The 22617-nt window shown below is 40.1% G+C and overlaps 1 long non-coding RNA gene across 12 annotated transcripts in view; it reads left to right on the top strand.

Annotated features, from left to right (window-relative positions):
- The window catches only part of LOC140627662 (uncharacterized), a 527802-nt gene that overhangs the window by 98122 nt on the left and 407063 nt on the right, over window positions 1–22617 (top strand). For all 12 annotated transcript variants that reach the window (XR_012026304.1, XR_012026315.1, XR_012026308.1 and 9 more), the window contains one exon: window positions 4704–4854. This is a non-coding gene — a long non-coding RNA (uncharacterized lncRNA). The remainder of the gene's footprint in view (window positions 1–4703; window positions 4855–22617) is intronic.

The raw sequence follows: 22617 nt of genomic DNA, 5'->3' as shown, positions 1-22617 counted from the left end.
TAATGCAAGGTGGGCTGAAATGAATAAGATTAACTACACTGACAAAAATATCTGGAGTATTTAACCCTTGGTGTTTGATAATGACATATAATGGTGAATTTGGCAGTTAGCCCCTTTAATGTGGCCAAAGTTTGTCATTTCTATAGTCAGTCTATAAGAGACATGCTTAATTTGATAGCTCTCAATGTTCATGGAAATCATTCATCAGTTTCTGAACTCCTAGATGTTGGAGAACTCACACAACTTGAAAAATAAGCTCTGGAGTTGATGGACGAAATTGAAATTGAGTCTAAAGAAAATACTTAGTTGAGTCTAGGAAGATTATATTTATTTAACTACTTTTTACTTTTGATTTTGATAAGTTCTTATGGCGGGGAATACAATATATAAAAAGTATAATTTTATAAATCTGTAACAATGCACAACTGTTTTCCAATGCCAAAATATATAGTCTACCAACTATACAGCAAGGCAAAGCTGTAGCCATGTGAAGGAGTAGGGCTTTATTTATTTATTTTTCTCACATAACAAGAACTTGGGTTGTAGGTGGCCCGGGACTGCTGTGCAGATGAATGACTTGGGGACTTAGATCCTGGAGATTTTCCTGCTCTGACTTAGAAATTCTTGCACGATGGCTTCTGGAGCTCCAAGCCTAGGGCTAAGGTGTCAGTAGGAAAAAACAAGAGACTCGAGCAAAAGCACACACCTGGAAGTCTGCCTTCTTTCTCCCTGGCTATCTCTGGTTGTGAGGGAATCTGGAATGGGGAGCATTTTCAGCAGACATGCTGTCATCCTCAGCATTATGGTTCTGATAAGGAAGAGGGAGAGAGTGGGTATTGGGTAGAGAAATACCAGGGTGCAGAGTGCCCTAAGGATGCAGGGGAGCCTTTATAACCCAAGCGGGACTGCCCTATGATCATAGAACTTCACATGGGGCTATGAAATATTTACATAAATTCTGGGGGAAGAGTGGCTTTTATGGGCAGGTATTATGGGGATAAACATGTTAGAATGTCACTCTATAGCAAAGATCAACTTTATAGCAAAGGGTAACATTTATGCCAAATGAAGCAACTTCCCTGTAATAAAAATGAAGGATATGTGTTGTAATAGCAAGAGAGCTCTAACTGGACTGGAAGGTACATCAAGGAGATTCGGGAAAATTATTAAAAGACTTGAAAGGGGGCAGCCTGGGTGGCTCAGGGGTTTAGTCCCACCTTCAGCCCAGGGTGTGATCCTGGGGTCCCGGGATCGAGTCCCACGTCGGGCTCCCTGCATGGAGCCTGCATCTCCCTCTGCCTGTGTCTCTGCTTCTCTCTCTCTCTCTCCTCTCTGTGTTTCTCATGAATAAATAAATAAATAGTAAAAAAAAAAAAAAAGACTTGAAAGGCTGGCAGGGGTATAGGTCTGATGTAGGAAGAAAGCAAGCCTGTACTATTTAAAGCTTTTGTGGGTGGGTGCTGTGGAGCAACAGCATGTGGGCCAAGGAGAAAAGGTTGTCTGTTTAGATAAATATAGGAAGAATTAAATTGAAAGGATCTTCCAAAGAATCCTGCATATTGCCTTGGATCAATAGATATGAATCAAACTTGTACTAACAAGAAGAAAGAGAACTGTCAAACAGAGCCACATATTCGATTTTCTTGCAGCTTAGGAGAATTGTGGTATAACCAGAAAGCTGGAAAAAAGAAAAAAAACGACATTAATTTTTCAGTCTGAATAAAGATCATCAGTGCTGCTCCAGTTGATAAAGAAATAATCAAACAGGCTGGAGGCACCCAGAGTGTAAGAGTGGGTGCCTGGTGAGGGATGGTTCTGCAGGTACATAGGTGAGATTTAATGTCGTGGAGGTTGGAAGGGAAGGAGAGAGGGGTTGACTCTGGAAAGGGATGAATACAGAGAACCAGAGAGAATACCAGAACAGAGCCAGGGATGCTTTCAACATGACGGAATAGGTTGCTTACAGTAAAAGACAATGTGGGGGTAAGATGACCTGTGCCAGGAGAGAGAGCTGGGGTGTGGGAGTGGATGCCCGGAGAGCCCAGTGTGGACCAAGACAGTCAGTATAATGGGCAGTGACAGGCCACGCGATTTCAGCAGAGGCACCTTGTACCTGTAGAAAATCGGTGTTAGTAGATGAGAGAGAGAACTCCTGTCCCAGGCATTTGGAGAGGGAAGATATGCAAAGAGGCAATAGGCACAGAACAAAAACACAGAAAACTTGCACCCCAGCTTGAAGAACACTGACAGGTCAATCCTTTGTCTGTGGCTTTTCCCTTAATGTGGGGGTGACCTGAGCTTCTGGGAAGACAGACAAAAAGGTCTGTACACACAACCTAAGTAGACATGTAGAGAGAGTTACTCCATGTTTTCTTCATACATACCTACTTCTGTGGAGTTAGTGCAGGAATGAGTGGGATTTGAGCCTGTTCTGGAGCATAATCCTGCCCAATGGGTTGTATTTCTGTGAAGTGCTCCTCCACACAGAACAAAGCAAGTACTTCATCACTTTTAGAAACTTTGTGAAGAGGGAAGATGGACCCAAAGATCAGCTAAGCTTGTGCTTTCAAATACTCTTAGCTCTTGAGCATGTGTCTCATGCTTCAGCAACACTGGTTAAGTGGAAAAGAATGACTGAATCACTTACTTGTCTTAGTAAATTGAGGTCACTTCTCATCTTGGGCTTATTTTTGCTACCAAGGCAACCTTCATGCTGACTTTGCAAATGGCCTATGTATTTTACAGATCTGTAACACATAAACTTCACTGCCAACTTGCTTCAAGCCTAGGTGGGAATATAAGACGAACACAAGTCTAGACTAAAAACTTTTCTTCAAGACATGAGCTTAACCAAAATGTAAACAAATATGAGCTAAAGAGGCTCCAATATTTAGCAGAAAAAGTATCAGGCACACAAAGACACGTGCCTTACTTTTCGCTTTACCATTAAAAAATATAAACTTAGGATTTCCTTTATCTGGGCTTTATAGCCTTCTCATCCATAAAAAAAAATAAGCTTGAGGGATGCCTGGGTGTCTCAATGGGTTAAGTGCCTGCCTTCGACTCAGGTCATGATCCTGGGATCCTGCAATCGAGCACTGTGTTGGGTTGCAGCTCAGTGTGGAATCTGTTTCTCCCTCTGCCTCTTTCCCTCCCCCCACCAATTCATGCACGCACACGCTCTCTCTCATAATTAATTAATTAATTAATTAATTAAAAAATAAGCTTGGGACAAGGATCCACCAAATCACTTCTGGTGCTAAAATTATATGATGCCATGCATTTGATGAATGCTGTCTTCACTAACTTCCAGGACAGACGAGAATGAATGGTATTGATAAGAATGATCCAAATGTAGCATGGATCTCTGTTGAGTGAGGTAATACATGTAGAAGCTTAGAAACTATTTCAGTTACCTCTTACCACCAATGTACAACTGACTGGGCACAGAACCTTCCAGAATCTAAATCATTGCCCCTCTTCCAGCAGGCTTCACAAGCTCTTATCATTGGCTCCATTGGGCTATTAAACACTTTTGATTTGGAAACAAACATAAGGATTCAAGTTAGATATATATCTAAATGTTTAATTCATCCACAATTCATATTTATCAATGACCACTTCTGTCCCAAAAGAGTGTATTATTTGATCGTATAAACTTATAAAAGGAACTTGTCCACCAGCAAGGCATGTTTCTGTAAATCCAGAAAAAAAGTAGAACGACATGGTGAATTCATTGACAGGCATGGAGAGAAAAATATCCTCTTTCTGGGTCATGAGAGGTTGACTTCACTTTTGCTCCTTCAAAGAGAAATGAAGCCTGGCAGGCACCTTTATGTCGTTGCCCGTGGCCATGTGCATCCCAGCAGCAGCTGTCCGCTGGATCCTCCTGGTGTGGGATTTCTCCTTTGTGATCTCAGAAGTTCTACTTAGGACTATGAAATAGGTATTAGGTGAGCACAGTAAGATGGACATAGTTTTCTAATGAGCATATGCATGCATGTCTGCACACAGCTTGTGCACAGCAAAAACATGGTGTGATTATCTTGAATTTATATTTTTAGGACAGGCTTAAATAAAGCCCTCATGTGCAAATGTGAATGAAAGGAATATGAAGCGTGTGGTTGGCATTTCTGGACAACGAGGAACTTGCCCCACTTTATTCCTGATGAATTTAAATTAGGTGATTCCCAGATTGGGAGGGGCCTCGTGGCGTTGTCCAAACATTCATCTGTTCTCGCCCAGCCTTGTCTGGCTCTGCTTCTGCAACTTGCCCTTACACTTCAGAGCCCGCCCCACAGTCGGTGGTGGAGGTGGCTTTTTCTGATGTTTTCTCAGGCAATCGCCTTTCTGTGCCAAGATAGGAATGTTCTTTGGCTACTTGCCCAGATTTTTCAGGGAGTTAGCAGTACTTCTGTATATGCATGAGGTGGTCAAGAGGTACAGTCAGAATAAGAATAAATACAATACACTCTCTACAGAGTTGGTACAGTCTATGTGCATTGTGCTAATCGATCAACTTTAGCTGCAACTTTGTCCTTTCTATGAGCCTGGCACTTGGGGAGATAGGTGTACGATGACCATTTGCATTGAGCTCTGTGTCTCATGTCAGTTCCAACTAGCAGAGAAAACAACTGCTTGGCCACAGGGCAACTCTCTAAGACATTGTTGCCCTATGATTATTGCTGTTCTTTTCCTCACAGTGCCATGGAAATGGATATTCTTCATGAAGATGCAGAGGTGATCCTTCATGGTCAGATGTCTGGGTCACATAAAACGCATGTTTCCCATCGAGTTACCCATGCAGCGTTACTGGAGAAGTTAGAAAGGACACTAATCACCTGACGCTTGAAGGTATTGTTTCAGAAACGAATCTATTGTTTTTTTCCTTCTCATGGTAAAAAACTTATGTTCCAAAGCTTGCAGACGTATATATTTTCTGATGAGACCTCTGCCTTCATTCTTTAGTATGCTTGATGTTAAAGGCCTTAGTAATATCCACATACTGCCAACTAAAGTTGGTTATTCTAAATAAATCTAAAGTGTGATCCTACAACCTATTACAATTTTGGAGGAAGGTTCTTTCTGTGGTACTCCATGCAAAGATTCTTTCTATTTCTTTCTTTTTTTAAATTTTTAAATTTTTTATTTTTTAGATTTTATTTATTTATTCATGGGAGACACAGAGACGCAGGCAGAGACGCAGGCAGTCTGAAGCAGGCTCCATGCAGGGAGCCCAACGTGGGACTCGATCCCGGATCCCAGGATCAGGCCCTGGGCTGAAGGCGGCGCTAAACCGCTGAGCCACCAGGGCTGCCCCTTTTTTTTTTTTTAAGATTTTATTTATTTATTCAAGAGAGACATGGAGAGAGAGAGGCAGAGACACAGGCAGAGGGAGAAGCAGGCTCCATGCAGGGAGCCCGATGTGGGAATATGGAATGAAGTCTTTGCAAAAAAATTATGTGTATGTACATGTACACACATACACACACATGTATGATACACACATACATATGTATCATGGCTGCATTTTTAGTATAGAAGTAATCTACAGCCCTAAAATTTCTCAACTCAGCAGATACTATAAGGATGTGATCATTGTAAGCCCACTTTTATAGGAAATAGAAGAAAACAGGTATATAAGTCAAGGAGAGTCTAGCCTTAGGGACATGAGTCACCTCCTTTCTAGTTATGTGATCCAATTTTAACCTCTGTGAGCTTTAATCACTTCATCTGAACAACTGAAAAAGAGATTATATGCAGAGACTTGGAGACAGCAAAATTCAGCGAATGCTCATTTACTTTATTCCTGTGTGTGTATGGCACTTCTGACCTTTCTGAAGATGTTGTGTGTTAAGACACACACACCTTTGGCCACTGAGGTCCAGCCATATATTCATGTCAGCTGCAGAGTTACTCATGGGCTCAGTGTTGTGTAATGAGTACCAGCTCTGCTCCCAGCTCCCAGCAGAGGTTACTAAATATTACCCCCAGTTATCAAAGAAGTATAATCCACGTTTCCCAAATTATGAATGCAGCATCAGCCCAGACATTGTCATTGTTGCTTCTGGGTTTTCTTCACGTAAATGTGTTCCTTTGTTCACCTGGGCAGTTGGGAAGCCAAATGGAGTGGAGGCAAGCCCAAGAGTTATGTGAGAGATGGTATCACACTGTTTTCATAGGGAAACGCAGGCCCTAAGCCCACTCCTAGACATGAATGAAATCACTGTGGTTTCAGAAGGCTTTTTCTCACTAAAGAGGAGCTTTGTTTGTTTTGTGTTCATGCTGTATTTCACATTTGTTGAGCAGTGAGCTGTGTTTTTGCTCCTGTACCTGATACCCTGCTGTTTGTAAAGGTGTTCAAGAGAGCAACATAACCTTGTGTATTTGTGTGTCTAGAGGGGCCCAAGGTTTCTGCTAGATTCATCTCTTCAAGGCTGGTTCGAGGAGGTTGGGGAGCTTTTTCAGTCTTTATGCCCCAGCTCTGAGTGAAGGCCTTCCACACAGCGTCTTTGTGACAGGCAAGAGGGAGTATGCCTTTTATTCCTCGTTGGAGCAAAGAGCAAATGTAGAAAGAGGGGTCAGAGACCTGAGGAGGCTTGTCACAAGGCATAGGAAGGTGGAGGTCACCTGCTTCTGTTTAACAAGCTGCTGCGGCATTTCCAGCCAGGCATGTCAGAGCCCCAGCACTAATCAGAGCCCCTCAGCCTCTCGGGGTGGGTATTAAAGGGACAGGACAGTCCCCAGGTAGCTTGTAATTTGAGCCAGTTTGATCCATGGAATCATCCTGCGCTCTTCAGTAGAGTGTGCAAGGCATACTACGGGGGAAAGAGATGGTACCGATCAGAGCTGGCCTTGCTTGGTGCTCAGTGGACACGACTACTTTCATGGCAGTGCAAAACCAAACCAAACAAACACCAAATTGGTCTGGTCTGGCATTTTCTTGGTCGAGAGTGTTGTGTTCCAGAAAGTACCACAGGACTATAAATAGTAACCAATGGCGGTACTTTTCTCCTATTTGCAAACAGCATTCTGAGGAAATGGGAAACCATAGGTTTTTGTTGTTTGTTGTTTTCGGCACCCCTCCCCTGTGACTGGGGTTGGCCGACTAGCGCCTCTGCACCAAAGCTGGGCCACCACCACCTGTTTTGTAAATAAAGTCTTGTTGGCCAGCAGCCATGGCCACTGGGGGATGAGCAGTCTGTGGCTGCATTGCAATACAGCGGCAGATTTGAGTTCTTATCACATCCTTTGGCCCACAATATAGCTGAAAATATTTATTATCTGGTTCTTTGCAGAAAAATTTGCCCACCACCTCAAAGACCCTCATTGTAAGGGTTACCATTTCACTGACTGTTAACATGACTTCGTCCTTGGCCTCAGAACCTCACCTGGCCTCTCTGTACCAAAATATCTTTTACTAGGCACATGTGGCGGTATGGTACTTGGTGCCATAACCATGGCTGCCAAAACCAAAGAGCTGAGTTTTAAATTTTATTTAGTTTTAATTAATTTAAGTTTAAATAGTTACATATGGATAACGGATACTCCATTGGGTGCATGAAAGAGTGCTGTGCTTGCATCACCAGCCACGACTGATTCTCAGGTTTTTATTGTGAAACACATACACACACATTGTGCTGAAGCATAATTATACCATTTTTATTGAATGTATGTCAGATGATTCAGGATTTCAGTCTCCTTTTGAGTTTGTCTTAATGTTTATAAAGGAATGTGTATAATCTAAATCTAGAAATTTTGAGTATAATATAGTTAACCTGCCTGGTTCATTTCTAGGGTCAGTTATGTGTGCTTTATTATTTTTACTTCTTGCTAGGTCAAATTTCTAGAAGGCTGTCATTCTCATCTTTCTTTCTTTCTTTCTTTCTTTCTTTCTTTCTTTCTTCTTTCTTTCTTCTTTCTTTCTTTCTTTCTTCTTTCTTTCTTTCTTTTTTTCTTTCTTTCTTCTTTCTTTTTAACGATTTTAGTTATTTAAGAGCAAGAGGGGAGAAGGCAGAGGGAGAGAAAGAAGTAGACTCCCCACTGAGCAGGGAGCCTGATGCAGGGCTTGATCCTATGGCCCTGAGATCATGACCTGAGCTGAAGGCAGGTGCTCAACCTACTGAGCCACCCAGGTGCCCCGTCCTTACCTTTTTTGGAAAAGATCCAGCATTTAGCTCTTTTATTTCTTTGTCTTCTGTTTTATTAGTTTATGCTTTATTATTACCATCCTTGTACTTTGTTGACCTATTTCTTAGACTTTATTTCCTTAAATGCTTGGTTTGAGTTCTTGACACAAGAACTTTAAACAATCGTTTTTCCTAGTATATGCATTTTAGGTTCAACTTTTCTGTGTCCTTGTCGTTGATAGTATCAATTTGACTGGTATGGGATTCAGCTTTCTTTTTAATTGTCCTGCTTGGGATTGACTGATCTTTCTTTCTTTCTTTTTTAAAGATTTTATTTATTTATTCATCAGAGACACACACACACAGAGAGAGACAGAGGCAGAGACACAGGCAGAGGGAGAAATAGGCTCCATGCAGGGAGCCCGATGTGGAACTCGATCCTGGGACTCCAGGATCACGCCCTGGGCCAAAGGGAAGCACTCAATCGCTGAGCCACCCAGGCATCCCCTTGACTGATCTTTCTAATTCTGAAAATTTGTGCTTTTCATCAAACCCCAAGAAAAAAAAATCTCCTTGTGTTCCATTGAATTTATGTGGGACATTATCATTCAGTCAGCGAACTCTAAAAAGTCTATTTAATTTCCATACTTCTTTACCTGTCTGCAGTCCATGGTGGCTGCTTTTTGTACATCCGTGTTATGATTCCTAGTATTCTCTTCAGCTCTCTCAATCTGCCTGTAATCCTACCATTGATTTTTGAAATTTCAACTATCTGTTTTACTTTCCTTCCATTTTTAAAGTTCTACCAGATATTTTCTCAAAAATCTGCCTGGCCATTTTTATCTCATTCCTTACACATTTGTTGATTCCTTCTGTTTTTAAAAATATATTTAATATATACTTATTTCATATTCTGCTTTGACAGTCTCAAAGTCTGATATCTTTTGGGTTTAAATCCTCTTGTTTGATTCTAGTGTGTATCCCACATGGTGGGTAGAATTTGTATATTTTATGATTTTTTTATTATAATTCTTTTTTCATTTGGATCTAACTGTAGAATTTTTATGAGGCTTGCCTGGAGGGCACCTCCCCCCAGGAGAATTTATGTTTGCTGCTGATGCCTTGGAACATTTCAGAACTAAAGGTTTCTTTCAACAGAATTTCTTTTTGGTGCTTCTCTGGCCATTCCTGCCTGAGGTCAGCTTGTTTGTTTTTAATATATGAAGTCTCAAGGCAGTATTTTTTAGTGGTTTGTGTATTTGTTTGGAATTTTTCTGGAGGGTACATGTTTATTGTTACTGTTGTTCTTGACCTTTATGTCGACCCAGAGAGCAGCTCGTCAGTCACTTAGGACCAAGCTGCACAAAGGAGGTAGGCATGCTGTGTAGCATGATGGTCACTATCCTGGATGAAATTATTTGCTTCTCCTGCAGTGTGAGAAGACAGATGTGTAAGGACGTTGTGCTAATGTAAAAAAAGCCGAAAGTCCGCCCTCTCAAGCACTGCCTTCCCCATACACACATACGCCTTTATAATCACCTGGCATGTGTGAGTACAGCATATTTTGTTTGCTAAATGCATGTATCAGTAACATAATCAATTCATCTAAACTAGATGAGCTACTGTGTCCTGAATAAATGGTTCCTGGTGAGATTGTTCATAAGTTTCCCAATATTTGGAAAGCACAAAACAGTGAACAAGCAGTTTATTGGAGGGAGGGTATTTCATAAAAGTGGCTTGGAACCTGCAAACTGAGAAATCTGTTTGTAAACTATATCTAGTTGGTGTGAAGGATCAGATGTGGAGACAGAAAAATTTGTGCTCCTTTTAGAGACCTGATTTAGAATATAGACTAGTATCCAGACTACTTTAAAACGTTGATATGGTCAGCCTGGGGCACGTTGAACACCTTCTACCCTGACAGTTTTTCTGTAGTCAAATGGCACTGGGTTTGCAGAATAAAGATGACTTTGCTTGTCTGTACAAAAGCAAGTTTTCATAAATGTTAATGATGGGCAGTCACAATTTTTTTTTATCATTCTCAAGCTTAGAAAGGTATCACATAATTACTTTTTTGTTTGCATACTTCAATCCAGGATATGGACGGATAGATGAAATTTATCAGAACAGCCTATATGTCTGGAGAGATTTTTTTTTCCTATTAAGCGCTAAATTCTAGTTACAAAATTAATATATCTGGTCTTTGGAAATTTGCCAGATTACAAATGCAACAAATTTGTATTTGAGTTGACAAATCCATCTTCTTTTTGTATTTTTGGTGAAAACTAATTTAGGGACCACAGATGAATCTGACAATGTTGTGTGTGTTGTTTCTTTTCCTGCTTGTCCTGAATTAACACTGTCTGGTGACTGATACTCAGAGCATGGCTGGGTAGGAGTTCACGCCTTAGGTACTTGGCTACACTGTGCCCAGGTTTGACACTAAGACTCAGTACTTTTAACAAGTTCTCCAATTGTTTCTTATCATCATGCAAGTCAGGAAAACCCTCATTTAGGGAATTCACTCTCCATTAACCACACACTCAATTTACAAAATGACCTAAGCGCTTGTGGAAATAATTTTTTTTGCATTAAACACCAGAGTCAAGATGCTAACTAAATATATTTGGCCTTTGAAGATTTGCAAATTCTCCTAGAATAAGAATTCATAAATGATCTTCTCATTTGTATATATAATGTTGAAACTTGTGTTTTTAATCATTCTTAATCATTTGTATTTTTTTCATTTGTGTTTTTTAAAAGATTTATTTATTTCAGAGAGAAAGAGTGTGTGTGATTGGGGGGTACAGGGAGAGGGAGAGAGACAGACTCCCTGCTGAGTGCAGAGCCTGACTCAGGGCTCAATCCCATGACCTGAGCCGAAACCAAGAGTCGAATACTCAACCAGCTGAGCTACCTGGGTGTCCCTCAATCCCTTGTTTTAAATTTCTTACCCACATGAGACAAGAAAACGCGCCTTCCTAATTAGAATTTTGTGATCCTCGTTAAGCACGTTTTGCATTGGCTTATAAGTCTCCCTGTGTCCTTGCTGTGTCCAAGACATAGACATGGATAGCTCAGGTCTAGGGCTGTCTGTGTTCCTTGGCTCATTGTCATCAAGTCACTGGCTGGATGAGTGACTAGGGGTAACATGTATAATCTCATAGAGTCTCATTTCCCTCTTCTGTGATGTGAAGGAAATAATTCCTCTGATCATAATGGGGTGATACTAAAGTAGGGTGATGTATGTAAATGCTTCCATGGTGTTTAGTTTTCAAGAAATTATGCTATCTCTGATTGTTATGGGGAACATTGGAAAATTTTCATGTAGATGATCATCACTGTTACCATTAGAAGACGTAGCAGTTACCTGTGAAGATGACAGGATGGGAGTTGTATATAAAATATACATACAAAATAAAATAAAATATGCGTACAACTCAACACATATTAGACACACATGTGTCTATTTTGTGCCAGTACCAGAACTTTTGCAGAAAGTATTGGAGTAAACAGCAGAGCGATGAATTTATGACACTGGGACCCTTTAAACATCTTCCTTCTCACCAGTAGGAACATTTTGTTCTAGGCCACTTTTGATATATGAGTTCTTAACAGTGATCGAGTAATAGTAAATATTGTTAATCTGTTTTACTTTTTGTTTGAAAGATAGATAAAAAGGTAATGACAGAACAACATGGAAAATGAATAGGTGTATTCATAAGGTGGTTATGTCTGGTAAGAGCCTACCTAAAAATGCATGAGAACATACCACAGTCCTGATTTTGGGTAGACCAGATAATATGGCAACAAAATAACTAAACTGATTTTTAAAATGCCAAAGGATGGAACACCTGGGTGGCTCAGCGGTTGAGCATCTACCTTTGGCTCGGTGCGTGATGCTGGGGTCCAAGATTGAGTCCCGTATCAGGCTCCATTCAGGGATCCAGTTTCTCCCTCTGCTTGTGTCTCTGGCTCTCTTTCTCTGTCTCTCATGAATAAATAAATAAAGCCTTTAAAAAAAAATGCCAAAGATAAGAGTAAATAGATAAAATGTCAAAGGTAAATGGCAAAAAGCAATTGGATACACACATGTAAAAAATCAAATACAAATGCGTCACTATTTTTTGGCAAAAATTAGAATATTTAAGTGAGCTCAAAAAGATTTGTACAAGGAAGTTCATTGCTTAGTTTCTCATTTTTTGGTAGGAAAAACTCATACATCTATCAGTAGATGATAGTAAGTGGGGAACAGATCCATAATATGTGATACAATAAATGTAACATTTAAAAGTAATTCACGGGGATCCCTGGGTGGCTCAGCGGTTTGGCACCTGCCTTTGGCCCAGGGTGCAATCCTGGAGGCCCGGGATCGAATCCCACGTCGGGCTCTGGGTGCATGGAGCCTGCTTCTCCCTCCTCCTGTGTCTCTGCCTCTCTCTGTCTCTTTCTCTCTGTATCTCTCATGAAAATAAAATAAAATAAAATAAAATAAAATAAATAAAATAAAATAAAATAAAAGTAATTCACTATACATGTGAAAAGCTATCAATTAAGAGCAAAATAAAAACCAAGTTGTAGGGAGAAGATTAACTATGTACCATTCATGGTCACTGAAGATGCATGGATCACTGTACTCTTTATGAGACACTTATGTCTGAGAACTTTCTTTAGAAGAGTCTGGCTACGCATTACATTCTATTCTTTTCTTTTCTTTCTTTCTTTCTTTCTTTCTTTCTTTCTTTCTTTCTTTCTTTCATCTTTTCTTTCTTTCTTCTTTCTTCTTTCTTTTTTATTTTATTTTTATCTATTTAGTTGAGAGAGAAGGAGCACAACTGGGGGATGGAAAGAGTGAGAAGCAGGCCTCTGCTGAGCAGGGAGCCCAACGCAGGGTTCAATCCAAGGACCCAGGATCATGACCTGAGTCAAGGTCAGATGCTTAACCCACTGAGCCACCCAGATGCCCCTATGCATCAGATTCTTGGTGGTAGTTACAAGGAGAAAGAGTACAAGTGACAGGACAGGATGTTGTCATGGGTGACTTCATCTTTATGTGAAATGTTTCATGCTCTTTTCAAATGAGCTGAAACAAGTGACTCCTATTGTTAATTCTGGGTGACATATACAGGGACATTTGTTTAAATATGTTTTATACCCTGTTTTATTAGAAATAATAAAGCACCCCTGTTATTAATTCTAGGTGACATATACATGGACATTTGTTTATGTATGTTTTATACTTTATTTTCTTTTATTAGAAATAATAAAGTAGGCCTTCAATAAATTAAAAGTAGAGTCCTAGAAGATGATGTTATTATTTAGAGAAAAGCACCCATGTATTTCAAGAGGAAATGTTTCTTGGAAAATTAGACTTTTTTAATTTTTTTATTTATTTTTTTTACTAATCTAGAGAAAAGACATATCTTTTCATTCCTAGGTCATGTAAATATAATCAGATCACAGCCAATTAAATCCTATATGTGATTTTTTTTTTCTGTGAGAGAATTGAACCATCAGAAATCTCACAGCATATTGATTGCCAGCATGAGATACTGAAATTCCTTCTCGAGTCCAGCAGCTTGCAAAGAGCTGCAGCAGGTGTCAGCATCTGTTTGATGTACTTTGTAGATTGTGGCGCACCATGATTTTGGTGCAGTCAGAAAATAATGGAGCATCTGGGAATAAAACTGTCCATCATATTCCCTCAAGATTTTTTTTTAAAGATTTTATTTATTTATTCATGAGAGACACAGAGAGAGAGTCAGAGACACAGGCAGAAGGAGGAGCAGGCTCCATGCAGGGAGCCCAATGTGGGACTCAATCCCGGGTCTCCAGGATCACGCCCTGGGCCGAAGGCAGATGCTCAACTGCTGAGCCACCCAGAGGTCCCTCCCTCAAGATTTTCACGGAGAAGTAGGTAGTGTTATCCCAGCACAAAACATCTCTTCCTCCCAGCTATTCACAGCAGTCAGCTTTGAATAGTAAGAAAGGAGGGACATAACTTTAACAAAGTTACTATAATGAAAATTAAAACCAGACGAAGCACCTTTTTAATTCACTCTGTTTTGAAATATTGCAAATTGTCATATGATGACTGTGTTGTTTCCTGGATGAATCTTTGGTTTTTATAATCATCTTTTAATCAGGTAGAATGATCACTGTCCATATATAGGGTGCAAAATAAACTACATTTTCATGCTCACTTATAGTTCTGGTATTTTCTTTTTTTTTTTTAAGTTTTCATTTTAATTGCAGTTAGTTAACATACAGTGTACTATTTAGTTTCAGGTATAAAATATAGTGATTCAGCACTTCCATGTATCACCGGTGCTCATCACAACAAGTGCACTCCTTCATCGCCATCATCTGTTTAACACCACCCCCCCATCAGTGTGCTCTGTGTAGTTAAGAGTCTGTTTCTCGGTTTGTCTCTCTTCTTATCCCTCTTTTCTTCCTTTTGCTCATTTGTTTCTTTAATTCCACATATGAGTGAAATCATATGGTATTTGTCTTTTTCTGACTGACTTATTTTGCTTAGCATCATACTCTCTAGTTCCACCCATGTCTTCGCAAACGACAAGGTTTCAGTCTTATTTTCATGGCTGAGTAACATTCCATTGTGTATATATTCCATACCTTCTTTACCTATTCATCAGTTGATAGACACTTAGATTGTTTCTGTAAATTGGCTTTTGTAGATAATGCTGCTATAAACATTGAATCAGCATTTTTGTATTCTTTGGGTAAATACCCAGTAGCATGATTGCTGAATCATGGGGTAGATAGTTCTATTTTTAACTTTTTGGAGAACCTCCATACCATTTTCCACAGTGGTTGTACCAGTTTGCATTCCCACCAACAGTACAAGAATGTTCTTTTTTTTCTTTACATCCTTGCTAACATTTGTTGTTTCTTGTGTTTTTTATTTTAGTTATTCTGACAGGTGTGAGGTGGTATTTTCTTGCGGTTTTGATTTGCATTTCATGATGATTAGTGATGTTAAGCATCTTTTCATGTGTCTATTGGACACGAATAGACATTTCTTATCTTCTACCCATTTTTCAGTTATCCAGTTTGGTTTTTGGATGTTAAGTTTTATAAGATCTTTATATATTTTGGATACTAACCCTTTATCAGATATGTAATTTGCATATATCTTCTTCCATTCCATAGATTACCTTTTAGTTTTGTTGATCATTTTCTTCACTGTGCAGAAGCTTTTTATTTTGATGAAGCCTTAGTAGTTTATTTTTTATTTTGTTTCCTTTGCCTCAAGACTCAAATATGAAAAAAAGTTACTGTGGCCAACATCAAAGACTTGTACTTGTGTTCTCTAGGATTTTAGTGGTTTCTCATTTAGGCCTTTAATCCATTTTGAATTTATTTTTGTGTATGGTGTAAGAAAGTGGTCCAGTTCCATTCTTTTGCCTATAGCTGTTCAGTTTTCCCAACACAATTTGTTGAAGAGACTGTCTTCTTCCTAGGGGATAGATATGCTTTCCTACTTTGTTGAAGATTAAATGATCACATAGTTGTGGGTTTATTTTTGAGGTTTCTATTTTTTTTAACCATTTTTAAAAAAAGATTTATATATTTATTTATTCATGAGAGAGACAGAGAGAGAGAGAGAGAGGCAAAGACACAAGCAGAGGGAGAAGCAGGCTCCATGCAGGGAACCTGACATAGGACTCAATCCCGGGTCTCCAGGATCATGCCCTGGGCCGATGGTGGTGCTAAACCGCTGAGCCACCCAGGCTGCCCTATTCTTTTTTTTTTTTTTTTTTAACCTGTGTGTCTATTTTGTGCCAGTACCAAACCATCATGGTCACTATAGCTCTGTAAAATGACTTGAAGTCTGGAATTGTGATGCCTCCAGCTTTGCTTTTCTTTTTCAAGATTACTTTGTCTATTTGAGGTATTTAATGGTTCCATATGAGTTTTAGGATTGCTTGTCCCAGCTCTATGAAAAATGCTGATGGTATTTTAATAGGGATTACATTAAATTTCTTTGGATAGTATGGACATATTAACAATATTTGTTCTTCCAATCCATGAGCATGGAATGTCTTTCCATTCCTTTGTATCTTCCTCAATTTCCTTCATCGGTGTTTTATAGTTTTCGAGTACAGGTCTTTCACTCTTCTGCAGTTCATTACTGCTGTATAGAAATTACATACTTTTTTCAATGGTAGTTGACATTTATTATACAAGGCTCTTACATTTCTTGGATTCTTGCTTCTGAATCTCTATCTGCCTGAACGATTTAACCACATATCTACTTATTCAAATTACAGTTACAACAGTTGACTGTAACCCCCAGTTATGGCAGACCACTCACCCTCAGCACTGGCTGTGAGCCAAGTGTTCTTGACGCTTCATCACACATGCTTGCTGGTATGTGCATCTGCACATTTGTGAATACCTGCTCAACTATTAGCTGTGTGAGGGCAGGGTTCGTGTTATGTTACTTATTCTAGACCAGTACTTAGGACAGTAGCTAACCCATGGTAGACCATCAGTGTGCAAATGTGAAATGATTGAACAACACATTAATGTTTTATAAAGAGCTTGAGAAGAGAAGTGGAAAACCATCAATCAAGCCAAGTTCAAATAGGTAACTTAAGACATGAAGACATGGCTGAATTTGGGTATAGGAGATACAAAGGGCTAGTCAAAAGCATATTTTAAAAATTTTACTATAAAAATTTTAAACACAAAAGTTAAGTAATATAGTGGTATAGTAATTTCCCATCACTCAGCTTTGATACATAGGTACTCATGGCCAGTTTTGCACCATCAGCACCTCCTGTCCCTCCATTTTGGGTTATTTTGAAGCCAACTCCATAGTTGCATTTCAGTGTTTATCTCTAGAGTATCAGAATCCTTTATTAAGAGTCAGGTGACTGTGTGACTTTGGAGAGTAGGCTAGGGCCTTTGAGCTGTTTTGTGAGAGACATGGATTGGCTGATCAACAGACAACAGATACGGCCCAGAGAGAGTGTGCCCGGAGTGAAAAGATTAATTGGACAAAGGAAGTGCATCGCATTGATCAGAGGGACAGAGCACATTGCTTACTTATTGAAAGCTTGTTCCCCCAGGAGATGCTTTCATGACTGCAGTCTTAGCTTATTGCCATAGCCTCTTCATCAAGAGAGTATTTTCCACACACCACGATTACATTAGATAAAACCCTATTTTGTCATTTTCTGTTTGTGACAAGCAAAGGTCTTGGGCAGATCAGAATAGAGATAAGGCAGCCAGGAAACTCTGTTTGTCCAGGACAAGTTCAAGATTTGCTCTTTGTCCAAGAGTAATGCCTGAATATAAACTCATTCTGTTTAATGTCCAGACTTGAGTCATCTGGTATCCCTAGTTGTCGCTGTCTAAAACTAGGTTGGAAGCTAAACTAATTATGGGTCATTGTCCCAGATGGAAATGCATCGGCTAGTCACCATGAGGAGACAGGATTTGCAGAGAAGCCACTGGTCAAAATTAGCTATTTCAAGGACTCAGACAAGTCAGTAAAGGAGTCCAAAAATACTGCCAATAATTTGGGGTCCTCTGATTCCAGCTTTGAGGACCATTTTTCTCTTCCCTACATTTGTGCATCCTGCTTACAGAGTCAGAAATAAGCTGTCAGTATGTCCTGGGGTCCTGAATGAGTCTTCTCTGGGGCCAGGACTGTTTATTTCAGCCTAGAGATACTACGTGTCTACGGAATTCTTCCATTTCAAACATGTCTGTGCTCAAGTGAGCAGGACTAAATTTTCAAAAGACATTGTCATCTCCTTGACAGCAGAGAGCTTTAGGGACAGGTGATGATTTCATGAGTATATGCATCAGTTGTTCTGCTTGTATGCAAACTCATCAAATTGTATACATTAAACTCATGCAGTTCTTTATGTATCAGTTACACTTTAATAAAGATATTTAAAAACAGTGACAAGAAAGAAGAGTAACATTAAAAGAAGGCAGAAGGAAGTAGGGTTTCCTGATAGAGTCCTTTTTATTCTTTTTTAAAGATTGTATTTATTTATTAATGAGAGACATAGAGAGGCAGAGACATAGGCAGAGAGAGAAGCAGGCTCCCCACAGGGAGTCTGACTCGAAACTCAATCCCAGGACCCCTGGATCACAACCTGAGTCAAAGGCAGACGCTCAACCACTGAGCCACCCAGGTGTCACTGATTGAGTACTTCAAAGATACAGTAGTTACATTTATGTGCAGGGTTCTAGGGTTGAGACAAAGCCTGGGGATGTTTTTACTAGTCATTGCTACACCTAAAGGCAAAAAGTAGGATAGTGTGTCTGATAGTGAAACCATGAAGTATAAAAATATTATAGAAGTGGGATTGGTAGGCACTGCCCATAGATCTGCTTCAAAGAACAAGAAACATTGGAAAAGAGAAGATGAATCAGTGAGGTCTGTCAAACCACAGTGCTGGAGAGGTGAGAAGAAGGAAACTGATAGAAAGGAGGATTTTCCTGAGGCCCCTGGGAACATGTTGTGCAAATGATGAAGATTTTCAGTGAAGATGGTTTTGAATAGAGAGGAATGGATAAAGCCTCAGAGACACAAGGCTAAAGTCCCTTAATCAGAGAGCTCTTTGCTTTCCTCATTTAGCAAGTGGACCAGCCTTAACACAATGGTGCAGAAGCCCACCCAGTCCTCTTTTGTAATTTTTTGTTACAACTCTTTTAGGAAGATGATGATTTTATGGAACCACAATTTGAACTAAAGCACAAGGAACTTTTATTTTTTATTTTTCTATTTCTTAATCTCTTGCCGCCTTACTTTAAGAAACAGATATTTAATAGATACTCAGTGAGGGGCGCCTGGGTGGCTCAGTCGGTTAGGCATCTGCCTTCAGCTTGAGTCATGATCTTGGGGTCCTGGGATCAAGCCTTGAGTCAGGCTTCCTTCTCAGCAGGGAGTCTGCTTCTCCCTCTCCCTCTGTCGTCCCCCACACCCTGCTCATCTCTCAAATATATAAATATAACCTTGGAAAATAAAAATTAAAAAATAGGTGCTCAGTGAATAACTCTAGATGAAAGGCTCACTGACCCTTACCAGGGTCTCATAACTGTAAAGTATTTTCATTTTGTTCTGCTACCCATCATGGTGGCTTAAGCATTTATCACATTAATTTATGATTTAGTTCAGATGGCTACATATTTATGTATTCAGATTTATATACTGCATATATATAACTGTATATATAATCAGATGTGCATACTTCATGTATGTATCTTAGACATTTATAGCTCACATACATACATATTATAAATATATAATTTTGGATATATACAAACTACACGGAAGGCCTAGGGATGTGCATTCCAGGAACAGAAATAAAAAAGAGAAATTATCAATCTCTTAAATACCAGTACTGAAAAAAGATAAGCACACTTTAATACAGAATTTCATCATGTGAATTTTTTAATCAGGGCCAAATATTTTCCACCACTATCCCTCTAACAGCACCCATCCAAAAAAATAATGAAAACAGAGTTCTACTTATATGGAACGTGTGGTGAAAAGCGACAGCACAGTAAGACTACATGTGTATTCTTCTGTGCCATGCTCATTTGAAGAACTTGTGCATTTTTTTCTGTGGTCCTGTGCCTTGGTTTTTTCTTTTCGTGCAAGGACTGGTGAGACAATGGCTAATAGGATGGAGGATTTGGATGAATGTTCTACTTGATAAAACAGATGATTGAATTATTTTTGAATTCCCCAGAAAGAATCAGTAAAATCTGGAAAATTATTAGTTTCACCCCTTTAATAGAAAATCATAAAATTAGAGTCTTCTTCCTCCGAGATTTGCCCCTCAGTTCCGGGCATGGTAGATTGGTGTGTGAAAATTTAACATGGAAAAACAGTGGGATCATGTGGAGTGCCTTAATCAGTTTAGACTGCCATCCTGTGAAATGCAGTCCTGGGACAAATTTATGGCAGTAAAATAGTTCAGTTAGCTGTCTGTATGTGAGTCTATTAGAGTAAAACCCAAGGAACCGATTGTGGTCAGACATAGCCACTTCTTCCATCAGGAAAGGGAATTGGCTATGCCAGAAGGCAATCGAATGAGGGAGATCATTTACAGACATTGAATGAGATTGGGTGATACAGAAGTGTCCCTGGAGCTCTTAGAAGGTGCTTGACAGGGCTGAGACCTGGACATGTCTGCAGTACTGCATGGTGCCAAAGATGCACCATTTGACCATGCCTTTGAGGTGAAAGTGACCTAAGACATTAAGTCACGTATTATTATCTTAAATACATGGAGGTGATGTGTTAGGCAGAGTGTAATGCTTGCCCAAGGTCATGTTGCCAGTTAATGAACAAACAAGGACTGGAAATCATTCCTTACAGGATCTGGTAAACATTCTGTATACTACACTGCCTCTTTTCTTTTTCTTTTTATGATTTTATAATTGTTAGTTTAAAAGAACAGATGAAACAGTCATCTCGTCTTTAATTTCTTCCATCGCTTTTAAGCATTCAAGTACATGTGAATTCTCTATGGAAAACAAGACTATTATTTTGAGCCTATGAGCACTCACCATGGATCTCCGCATCCCATGAATTACCATAACAAATGCTGTGACTCATCCAGCTCCACAGCATGTAATCATCCCTTTAGACATGGGGCCTTGCTCCCTACAATAATGAGTGGAGATCAGTTGAAAACCTACGTCTCAAGTGTTTGACACTTGCACTTTCTCACTATTTGTTTAGAAATATGAACTCTTTGAAGACACACAGTTTTTCCCTCCTCTTGCCCGTGCAGTTGTGCATCATACGCAGCTACCCTTGGTGTTCATGGCTTGACTTCATGGCATTGTCTGAAAGCATTGTCAGCTTCTAGCAGTCACTCACATCGTGTTCAGAGGGAAGTATGGAAGTGTTTCATCAATTCACAGTCTCTTCCAGGATATACCGCTTTTTCCATCTCTATGTTTGGCCCTTTATGTCACTCCTGAGAAAACACATGAGCTTGGAAGTGTTTGTTGGGAGGTATGGCAGGTTGACATGTAGGTGGATCCTAGGACTTCTGCAAAAGCCAAGAGATGTAAAGAGGTCTTGGCTGCAGAAGAGGCACTCTGACACAAAGACACATGAAGGACCTCGTAGCTGAGAAGGACCCCAGCCAGCAGCCAGAGAGAGAGCCTCCACCTCATGTCCACATGCCAAGAACTTACATGAACTTGAAGGTTCTTTCCTGGATCTCCGGTAGGAGCCTAGTCCTGCCCATATCTTAATTTTGGCCTTGGGAGATCTCAAGCAGACAAACCTGCTAAGATTGTGATACATTCTAAGGCAAAAGAAAATGCATCATGTTCTACAGTCAGACAATACATGCAGCTCATAAAGAGAGAAAAGAGACAAAGAGAGGGACTAAGCATAAACATACCACCATGTTACATTGTACTGTAGGAAAGGCCTCCAACCAAGGTGGGGCCTCAGTAAGGAAGAATCAGTCCATGGCAGGGAATGCAGAGGAATCACCTGAAGGAAATGGGACTGAGGAAAAATTAGGTGTCTCCAGGCCTTGCTGTGTCTGGAAGCTGTGGGACAGAAGGGACAGTTGTACACAAAGCCATGTCATCAGAGAAGGGAAAGTTTGTGACAGGGAGAGAAGAAAGGGTGTTCAGGGAAGATCTGAGGACTAGAGGAGCTCACAGAGGGTATAACTTAGGGCTAGGAAACACCGTGGAAGGTTTCAGGAGGGAGGGAAGTGGAGGCAGGTTAACAGAGTGTTCCAGTGTGAAACTCAGTGAGGGGCAGGTAAAGGGCTAACCCAGTGGGGGTCCCCTGCTGATGCCTGGTGGCCACTGTCCTTATAGCCCCTTAGCACACAGGGAGGGGAGGGGATGCTGGATGACAGCTTACTCCCTGTGGCTTTGGCAATCAGAATCAGGCCGGCAGGCACAGGGGAAATTCTTGTTGGTAGTCATGAGCTCAAAGCCACTGGACATCAACACTGTGAAGACAGGGATGTGGTCCGTCTGTTGTTTGCACTAACCCAGGGTTAGGGAACAGGGCTGTCATATAACGAGCGCCTTGTCTGTGTTTGTTGAATGCACTATGAGAAGTTGTTGTTTCCATGTCCCAGGCTTACACCACCTGGCAGGAAGGGAGTTGGCGCACTGCCTCTTCTCCCAGTCACATCAGGTATAAATGAAATCAGATGACCAAGGAAGTCTCAAAACCCCTAATCCTTGTGCTCCTATGAGAGAAGTATTTGGATTTATGTTTATATTTCTTTTTCTCTACACAGAGAAACTGTCCAACAGTGAGAACTTTTGGTTTCTATCTCGCCATGCCTCACCCCACAAAAAAATTGCGATCTTACCACAGACTCGTCGCTGTGGCTGCAGATGGCAGACTTTTTCCCAGTTGTTGTACATGGATCATGTTGATACATTCTGTATCTCAATCAGTGGAGTATTGTGTAGACTCTGTCTTCCAGTGACATCTATAGAG

The sequence above is a fragment of the Canis lupus genome, chromosome X, assembly GCF_048164855.1.
Source record: "Canis lupus baileyi chromosome X, mCanLup2.hap1, whole genome shotgun sequence".
Lineage (NCBI taxonomy): Eukaryota > Metazoa > Chordata > Mammalia > Carnivora > Canidae > Canis > Canis lupus.
Note: the sequence above shows the minus strand (reverse complement) of the source record. Positions and strands in the feature narration are given on the sequence as shown.